The following is a 10,553-nucleotide window of genomic DNA, read 5'->3' on the forward strand; positions in this document are numbered from 1 at the left end:
CTACATAGATAAGTCTTTCCTTCCTTCTTCTTTCCCTCCCTCCCTCCCTCCCTCTGTCACCCCCCTTCCCTCCTTCCTTCCTTCCTCCTTTCTTTTTCTTTCTTTCTCTCTTTGTTTTTTTTTTTGAGAAGGATTCTCACTGTGTAGCCTAGTCTGAACTAGAACACTGACCCTTCTGCTTCAGCCTCTTGAGTGCTGGGATTATAGTACTGCACCACCATGCCTACTCACTGTATTTCTTCATGGCATATAATTTTATGAAATTCTCAATTCTTCTAAGAATTAGTTGAAACACTTTTTAAAAATATATGAAAGTGTCATGCAATGTATATATCTCTTATCCCTGCACTTGGGAGACAGAGGCAGAAGCACTGCAAGTTCCAGGCCAATCCCCAGACAAAGTTAGCCAGACCCTACCTCAAAAGCAGAAAAACAGAAGGTCTGAGAGTGTGGCTCAGATGACAGAGCACTTAGTAGCAAGCATGAGGCTCTGGGTTCAATCCCAGGTACTGCCAAGGGGAAAAACATAAAGAATTTTTTAAAAACCCTCACAATGACAATTTAAAATTTACAATCTCAAACAGAGGTTTTAGGTCAACTGTATTAGTCATTATGAATGTATAGAGCCAATCAGTTAATGGACAAAAGTCTGGAAATGTAAAGGTTGTGTGTGATGGCATATCAAAGAAAAGAGCCCCCAGAGTTCATGAAAGGAATTGCTAAAAAAACAAACAGACAAACCACAGTCACTCACTGCTGGTATCACAACTATTTACTTCATGGCAGAAAAGTACCAACGTGCAACAGTGCTTAGAATTCTGTTTCTTAATTCCTTGGCAAAAACGTTTAACTTATTGTCATTTTACTTTATATTTTTATTCTATGTTAACATAGCTACCGCTTCATAAAAGAACATAAATATAACAGATTCATGGATGCATGTTATAAAAATTTGCTTCACTGACAACTTTGCTAGGAAATAGAAATTTGAAAACTGACATTCAAGGGTTGTCTTTAACCATTTTACCAGTCTCAATTAATACAAGGTAAACTAGAAAAGAACAGCTAAGGGGATTAAAATTCCCTTCACAAATCTCATTAGTTTTTCTTCTTTAAGGCTGCTGTTTCTGAATTGTGCATGCCTAAAAGATGTCACAGTACTAATCGCCAGTACCTATGAATTTGATCTTACTTGGAAATAAGGCCTTTGTAGATGATCAAGTCAAGATGAGGTCATTGGGGTGAGCCATAATCCATTATGTCTGTGTTCTTATACCAAGGGAAAATCTGGACAGAGAGACACGCACAGGGAGTATGCCATGTAAGTACTGGAGTTATTCTCCCATAATCCAAGGAACTAGGAGAGCACCTTGGAACAAATCCTTCCCCAGTGCCTTCAGAGGGAATTTACTCAGCCAACACCTTGATCTTGAAGTTTTTTTTCTATAAGCCATTCATTCTGTGGTACTTACGGTAGCCCTAATAAAGTAATGGGACCATTATGGTATTAACCCTCCTTGGCCAGGTAGACAAGCTTCTTTTCCTATACTCCTTAAGTCAAGGAGGCCCAAAGGAAATATTAGGAACAGAATCAAATAGGTCAACTACCTTTATTCTGTACATCCAGATCTTTCCAAAAGAGAGCAATTGAAAAGATAAACCAATTCAATTAACTAATTAAAATGTACTAATAAACTAACATACACTCATTTAAAGGAAGAAAAAGCAGCAAAGACAAAGACCTATTCCAGTAGTTTTCTGAAGAGAATTAGTAATAAATATTTTTTAAATCTTTTAAAATAACTGTTTGGTAAAGAGGGGAAAAAGTTCATGTTTTTTTTCTACACACTCTCTGATAGTACTATACTATTCTTATCTATAATTATATTGACAATTGATCTACAATTTAAATCTGTTTTAGCACAGAGAAATAGTAAATTTTATTCAAATCACCCCTGGTCAAATCATCTTTTAACATACAAGGCATTTCCCTGAACCAATATCCAACCAAACTATACTTGCCTCCATTAGTTCACATCTATAATTCATATTAACTGTTCATTTATTATTCATGTACCTACCTTTAATGCCCAAAAAAGTCTGAATTGGTTTAATTCAAAATGAGAGAACATCCTCTTGATAACCAGTTCTATCCATTACATTTTGCTTATTAGAAATTTATATATCTTATGAATTATTCCTTAGTTTAAAATATTATATGATGTCATATAAAAGAAGACTTTATCCATGGTTAAGTTCTGGCATACTAACAACGTATGCAGGAAACTCACAAATTATGTGTCCCAGAAACATTTACACATGCACAAGCGATGCTGTGTAAACAGTTCACTGCACAGCACTGAGTGATGAAATTAGCCGAATAGTAATCCCCTTATCTGTCTCACAGAGCATGGACCACAGAGAAGGGAATAAAAACATTTATTATTCTTGAGACAGCTCAACTAGAAAACACAGGTCAGGTGATCCTTTATTTATCTTGGGATATACTGCATCTACTGTAAACTCAGTGAGTGTTCAGTAATCTATCCTTGCCCCAATACAGAAATCAGTATTTTCCAACACCTTTGGTGTCTCCTTTTATGATCCTAATAGAAAGTATTCTGGATGAATATGCCTGTATGGTTTGTATGGTTTTAGTGCTTTGAATACAATGAAGTTTTATTAATATTGTTGTATCAATTTCCAGGAAGGAGGAGGAGGGGAGACAGGAGGATCTGCCCTTGAACACTAAGGTGCTAAAGATGCAAAAATAAGCATTTCCTGATGTTCTAACATCATTGTATCAACCATGTAAAAGGCAGTCTACATCAGTTGTTCATATAGTAAACATCTGAATATTTGTTTACTATTCAGAGTAGCAAGAAAAGTTTTTAAAAACTGCTTCCCTGCACTTAGAACAAAAATGTTTAAAAAATATTAATAAATCATTTTAACCTAACAATTGAACTAACTTTGGTATTCTCAACTGTTATGGAATTATTTATTATAGAAATAAATCTGTCAGTAATATTTGCTGCAGATAGCATCTTAAAACAAGACAATATGTTTTCTCCACCAAATCAGGGTCTAAATATTATTCATTTAGATACAGATAAAAAGAAAAGGATATAGAATTTCACAGCATAGTATTTTAGATTACTTACTTTTTAATTGCACTGTTTCCCAAATATAAGAATAAATCCTAAACATGTTCCTTAGCAAAACCTGTTGGCTCTCCTTAAGAACTACCTTGCTTCCTATTAACCTAGGTATGGCTCATTGGCTATTCCTTTCTAGAGAGAATCATAAAGGAGCATGTGATCTAGTGTTGGTCAATGAAATAGTAGAGGGGTCTGCGAAGAAATTCTAGAAAGTTTTCTTTGCTCTTTCACAGGGAGAGGGGCCTTTTCTTTCTCCTGTAGGTTGCCTTATCTCTAAGTGGAGCCTAAGGATAAAACCCCACATAGAACGTAGAGAAGCCAAGAGAACAGTGTGGAACAGAACTGCCTCTGATGGAGGCAGCCAATCAAATGGACTTCTTGTAATATAAACAATAAATTTAAGGATGGGGATGTAGCTGTATGGTAGAGTGTTAGCCTAGCATGTGTGTGACTTTTGGTTCAAACCCCAATGCAATAAAATTTAAAAATTAATTAATTAAATTAAAATAGAAATTAATCTCTGACTGTTTCACTCATTTTGAATTGGGTTGTCTATTTTTTGCCACTGAAATCAATGTAATTAAGTCAAACCACATTCATATTCAAACTCATAATTATCATTTGTTTTCTTTCCCAAATTATTAACAAGTCTCATTATTTTCACAATCATGTTTATAATGTATGCCCATATTTTGCTTTTAATATTATTATAATTATTTTTCTATTTTATGTATGTAATCTTTACAGTTACTACTTTAGTATAGGCATTATATCCATCAAAAGAAGGTACCTATAAATAGTACATTATTACTGGATATTTCCTTTTGTCCTCACAGTTGTAAACCAACCTACATTTGTAAAATTACATAAACACACACACACAGGTCAGTGACCACATAAGTATGCATACCCCTGGCCAGGCAATATCTCATAAAAGGTAATAGAAACTGGATAACTTATTTTCTTCTTAAAACAAAAGATGTTCACACTACTTCAGAGTCAAATAATGCCCTAAATCTAAATGTTTTACAGAAGCCTTAGCCAGACTGAGCTCCATGTTTAAAATCCAGCCAGGAAATATATCAAATCTGGTATTGCCAATAAATGTTTTTCAACACCTGCTACATAAAATCAAGATGCAGAATTAAAAGGCAGAATTAAAAGGTGGGGGAAGCTTTCAGCTAACTTCTTAATTAACATTCTTTTCAACAGCAGAAGAACTTCAAAGAGGACAGTTTATAAACAGTATTTGGCCGACAAGCCACCATCTCTGCTCGAAGGAAGAGATCTGTGGTGAGTAGGTGCATATGAGCAGATTAGCATGATTTAACAACCACAAAATCAGAACTGGAAATCATTTTGTTATGGTTTGGATTTTAGATGTTCCCCAATGGCCACATATTAAAGGCTTGGTCGCCAGCTTATGGCACTATTGGAAAGGTGGTAGAACCTTTAGAAGTTGGGGCCTAGTCAGAGGAAACTAGGTAATTGGGGGAATGCTGTTGAAGGGATATTGAGAATCCCTCAAACTCTTTCTCTTTGCTTCCTGGCTGAAGTTGAAGTTAGGTGAGCAGCTTTGCTCAGAACCAAGTGGTTCTGCCTCATCACAAACCTACAGAGCCAAGTGACCATGGGCTGAAACTCTGAAACCGTGAGCCAAAATAAGTCTTTCCTCCATAGTGGATCACCCTTCTAATCCCAGCTACTCAGGAGGCAGAGATCAGGAGGATCAGTGCTCGAAGCCATTCCAGGCAAAAACTTAGCTAGACCCCCATTTCAACAAAAAAGCTGGTGTGGTGGTATGCTCTTATCATCCCAACTAAGGGAGGCAAAGGAGGAGGATCACAGTTCAGCCACCATAAGCAAAAAATGAGAAACCCAATCTAAAAAATAGCTAAAACCAAAAGTGCTGATGGTATAGCTCAAGTGGTAGAGCACTTGCCTAGCAAGCAAGAGGCCCTGAGTTCAAACCCCAATACCACCATATATAAAGAAATCTTTCCTCCTTTCAACTTTATTATCTTAGGTATTTTGTCACAGTGACAGGGAGCTGACTGACACAGATTGTCTCTGGTAAAATTTCAATTATTAGAAGGTTATCATTTATTCTGTCTGTTTTATCTATCAGTTGTCAACCTCCAAAGGTTTAATCCACTTGGTTGCTTGTGAAAAAGGAGTGTTTCTAGCACAGTGCCATGCAAGTTGCCCCAGCCACTGTGCCAGCCTGAGCCTGGAGAAGTGATTACCCTTCCTACTCAAGAAGCACTAACTTATCACAAGGACTTGTGGGAAATCAGTCAGTTGCCTGTTAAATCTCCCTGTAGAAATGTGCCGGCACCCTGGCTCACATTCAGTTAGTGATCTAGGTTGTTGTTATCTCACATTGGTCAAATAAATACCAATGGTGCCATTTTCTAAAATCACACAGAAAGTTACCATTGGGGTCCCTTGTGCATGCTACTAAGACTAGCAGGATGAAGTCATGGAATGATGATGTTAGCCCACATCATCACCACCACTACACATTCCAGGGGATTCTGAATGACCTCCCGTGGATTGTCACTGACCATGAAAGAGTGTCCAGTAGGCAAGGTAATTGAATGTACATTCCATTCCTGATCCAGATGTGAAAATTACTCAGGACCCTGATGCTAGAGCCCAGACATCTGCGTTTTAACAAATCCCTAGGTAATTCTAATGCTCATTACAAGAACCAACTCCCTGGGCTACCTAGGTATTCCAATCCCCAGAAACTTTTCTCTTTTTTTTTTCACTAATACGCAAATTTCATAAAGCCAGAGTCTGGGCATCACCTTTCTTGTTCTCTGACATTTGAGCCACTGGAATGCCCATGCCCTGCCCTGACTCACCTGAGATCCCCACCCTGCCCCTTCAACTTGGCTTCGACAAACTCTCCACCCAGAACACACCAACTTCCTCATTTCTCTGGATGCAACTAGAAACTGGCCACCAGTTTATTTTCTAAAGGAGGGACAGCATTACTATATATTGTTCTTTTCTTTGCCTTGGTTTTCTGTAAAGACAAAATATTTTTAAGGCATAAGAGACTGGAATTAATGTGCATTGTACTATAAACATAATTCCCCTTCTTCCTTTCTTTCTTCCTCTGAGACCAGTCCATAAGCTATCAAATGAGTATTACTATACTGCACAGCTATTTCTACATGGTATATAAGTAAACAAACAGCACAAAATGAGCTGAGAAGTAAAAATGAACATATTCAACCTTATTTTCTCCTTCATTCCTGGTAATTTGCCTTTGGTATCTTCAACAGTAAAATGTTGGCACTCCTTTATAAAGTTGCTATGAAAATTAAAACAGAAAACAAACAAAATGCTTAGTCCAGCATCCTGTGCAGAGTGTGTGTTCAGTAAGTCCTAGCTGTTATTAAGCAAGGTCATTTTGTGTACATGCACAGAGCAGGAAAAGTCCTTTGAATTAATTTGTTCATAACCTGCTTCTCTCCAGAGGAGAACACCAAAGTTAAGCGTCTTACCCAGCATTGCAGACTAAAAGCACGACTCAATCAATATTCTTTTACCACTCCATAATATTTTTGTTCGAACCCCCTTATTGAAATGCCAGAATAGTAAAGTTCTAAGGGTTGGAATCTGCAAGTCATTTCAAAGGTATGGGTTTTGCCCAATCAGACCTGCAGGAGTAAATGACAGAATGGGAGGCCTTGGTTATCAAGACTGAGTCTGTAAAAGTAATTTGATTATTACATAGACAATTGCTTTCCTGATTTTGTTTTTGTTTTGTTCTTGGTGGGGGAGGGCATTTATGTCTCTCCCTGGGTGTTTTCTTTTGTTTCTCTTGTGTTCAATTATCTTACACACAGCTACTATGTAATGTTTGGGGTTTTGTCTGTTGACAGCTATGAATCTAAAAGCATTGAGAAAATTTGAATTTCTATCCAATTACAGGGAGTGGGGTGGTAGGGAATCCTAGAACAAGTTGTTCTCCTCACTAAGAAAATAAAACTGAAAGTTAATTATGTCTGAAAAAAAGCAATAAATCACTATAATTTTTTAAGCTTAATTTCATTTTTAGTATGTTTTTACATAATTTAAGGAGAAATTGTGTATTCTTTCCTACACATTCATTCCCTAATAACTCTTCACCTTTATCTATTTATAAAACTAAGAATAATTAGAAGGTAAGATATCTGTCAATACAGCTCAATAGACTTGAGATTTTACTACAAATAATCTCTTACAGTAAATGAGATAATACTAGGGCTCTCTGTTTGATATCACTTCACCTCAATTTTTTATAGCTCATTGGCATTCCATCCACGAATCACGAGTATAGCAATGACTTCATTCTCTAGGATGAAGGGTAATTGATCTCAACCTTCCTATCGCTTTCCTTTAACTCAAAGCATTAATGCAATTGAAGGCACAGATAAATAAAATTCCTGAAGGAAAAGAAGGACATTGTTACCTTCAAAAGGCGCAAAGTACGTGTTTCAGGATCCCAATTCAGCTTGGATGAAAAACTGCCAGTTTTTTAATCTTTTAGGAAAAATTCAAACTTCAAAGGACACAAGATTTTTCTCCCCCAATTGTTATACAAGAAAGTATTAAAACCCCAACAATTTCAAAATAAAGAACTGTTTAAAGGCAAAATATTCACTTACATTAAATTTATTAATGTGATGCTTTTATTACCACACACCTAACAGAGCTTACCAACTTTCTTTCCTGGTGTTACCAACTAAGCCCAATTTCCCACCAATGACATTTAATGGCAAGTGATGTCATTGTTGAAAACTGCATTTGACCATGGTGAGCTGCTTCCTTATAGTCCTACCTCTTGGCCTTTTCTTTTTTCTTCACTCACTGATGACATTTACCATTCTGTGCCCTAGAATGTGACCAGTTTTGTACTTTGACCTGGGAATTTTATCACACTTTTTCAAATACAGTAGTGGGAGCAAGGCAAAAATTTCACCGGTTTTCCAAATTGGAGTCCACAGAGGGGAGGGAAGGTTGCTGAAGGTCATATTACATTTACTACTTTCCTTTCCAAAATAAGTAATTAGCAACTTCATCTCTTCCTTAGCTTTTCCTCTTTTATGTTAATAACGCCCTCCAGGCAAGCTGATCTGGAATACAGCAGACAACCAACATGCACACATCCAGCCAAGGCTGGACACACATACACACAGTAACCAAAGACAGTGTCTAGGAACCCAGAACTCAAACCTTGCACAGAAACTGCCCATCTGACAACCTTCACACAAAGCACGCACGGCTAATTTAAACTTACTATACCAATATACTTCACTAGTATCAGCGGCAGCCAACCATCACACCGTGCCCCGAAATGCAATCCCATAAACTCCATACCATCCTTCTGTCTCCCAGAAACATCTCTGCTCTCCCCAAACCAGGTTGGCCCCGTGCAAGTCCCAAGTTGCCACCACTGCCCCGATGCCACTCACCGTGTGTGCAGTCGCAGTAACCCCAGTCCACCTTGCAGTGGGCATTTACATAGAAGCACCAGGGTCTGCCCGCGCCGTCGGGGCTCCTGCAAAAGTTGTGGCGCTGCCCTCGCAGCTGAGCCCAGCTGGCCGGGGGTGAGCGCTGCAGGAAGGGTGGCACCTCTGCCCAGCGCAGACACGGGGCGCCAAAGTCTGTCACGTTGACAAACAGGTCTCCTAGGGGGCAGCCTCCTGGGTGCGGCCGGGGAGTGTGACCAGCCTGGAGCGCAGGGATCGCCCGAGGGGGGCGCGGGAGCGGAGGCGGCGGAGGCGTCCTCTGTGGCCGCTGCCGGGTGGGAAGGGAATAAAGGTACTGAGCACTCGAAGGGGACGAGTGGCGGTGGCGGCGGCGGCGGTGATGAGGTGGATAAGTGAGGACCGGATCGACGCTGACCACTTCGGGGAGCGCCCCTAGAATGAGAGCCAGCACGAAACGCGCGGGCGTCATGGTGCCACCGCTGGGGTTTGGTCCATGCTCCCGGCTCCTCGGGTTCTGAAGGGGAGGAGAAGGGGCGGGGCTGCTGCGTCCCTGGACACCCCCTCCTTCCAGATCCCCCTCCCACACACTAGTGAGCCGACCGCCTTCTGCCGCCCACCCTTCCTCCCTAGCCTGGGGTGCCTCTGCTCCGGCCTGCGTGGCTGGCGGTGGGATCCCCGGCTCCGCCGAGACCTGGCCGGTGCAAAGGACCAGGAAAGCCAAAGCCGGGACGGGCCGGAGGTGCTGGGGCTGGAGTGCCAGGTAGCGGGCAGAGGCGCTAGCCCGCCGGAGACAGACTCTGCCCCATGGCTGCGGCGCGGGGCGCGGTGTCACCGCCAGCGGACCTTGGCTCGCTCTGGCCCGGCCGCCGCTGTCAGAGCCAGCTGCTGGAACTGCTGCCGGACTGGGTGCCCGTGCTGGGGACGGTCTTGGCTGCCCGCTGCCAAGACGACACACCACCCCAGCCCCGCGACTAGCCGCTCCCCAGTCTGGCACTGGTCCCTGTACCTCTCTCTCCAACACCTCCGTGCCGTGTCTTGTTTTCTCTGTTTTGAAATTCCTGGACAGCGTGGATGGAATTAAATCCAACTTTCTCCCTTTGTTAAAAAAAAAAAGTTCCCAAAGCTCAAGAGGATCTTTTGCTGAACTGTGAGCTCTTCAGGGCAAGACCACGTCTTAATCAGCATGATATCCCCATACTTAACACCGTGCCCCGGTAAACATTTGTGAAATTAAATTCCTGAGCCTACCCAGGGAAAGGAGCTTGAGCCTTTCTATTTCCTGCCTCCCACTTTCCACCTGGTGCCCTGGACGACACCAGTTGTTTGGTTATTATTGGGCTTCAGCGAGGTCCTCTTAATACCAAATTTCCTTTCTAACCAGACTTCATCCGTCCCGGTTTCCATCCTGTCCAAAACTCCATCCCTGTAACACCTGCCTGTTTTTGAAGGGCATGGGACTTGAGTTAAACCTATTCATTTGCCACCCCAGAGGACTACTGCCTGTAGGCAGTTTTGTAGTTTCTCTGTTGGCGCTTCCAGCACCTCCCCCACCCAGTCAACTATGTTGGTTTAGAATTAAAAATTAATTAACTAGAGCTCGGTGTTTTAGGATTTCCCTTTCAAATGTTCCTGACTATGCCACTAAAGGGAAGATAGTATTTTACTTTCTGTCGTGAACATGTTTCAACATGGGAGAGGAATATTATCCCATAATGTAATACATTCTGAAGAAAACATGAACAAAATTTAAATATTTACTGCTAAAATCTACATTTTAATTAGGAACTGTGAATCCCCTATACCTAGTTTAATCCATCTTTATTTTTTTGTGACTCTTCTTATTGGGATTTTTTTCACTCCTGTTAATGAAATATTTGATTTTACTTTACGGAGAATTGGGTAA

At 40.6% G+C, this 10,553-nt stretch overlaps 1 non-coding gene and 1 pseudogene across 1 annotated transcript; one reads left to right on the top strand and one right to left on the bottom strand.

The window, feature by feature from the left end:
- Positions 1 to 9,192, bottom strand: part of LOC141424980 (neurotrypsin-like) — a 71,876-nt pseudogene extending 62,684 nt beyond the window's left edge.
- Trnaa-agc (transfer RNA alanine (anticodon AGC)) lies at positions 5,073 to 5,145 on the top strand. Its single transcript has one exon. It is a non-coding gene; the product is annotated as a tRNA-Ala (tRNA).
- Positions 9,193 to 10,553: the final 1,361 nt, after the last annotated feature.

The sequence above is a fragment of the Castor canadensis genome, chromosome 1 (genome assembly GCF_047511655.1).
Source record: "Castor canadensis chromosome 1, mCasCan1.hap1v2, whole genome shotgun sequence".
Lineage (NCBI taxonomy): Eukaryota > Metazoa > Chordata > Mammalia > Rodentia > Castoridae > Castor > Castor canadensis.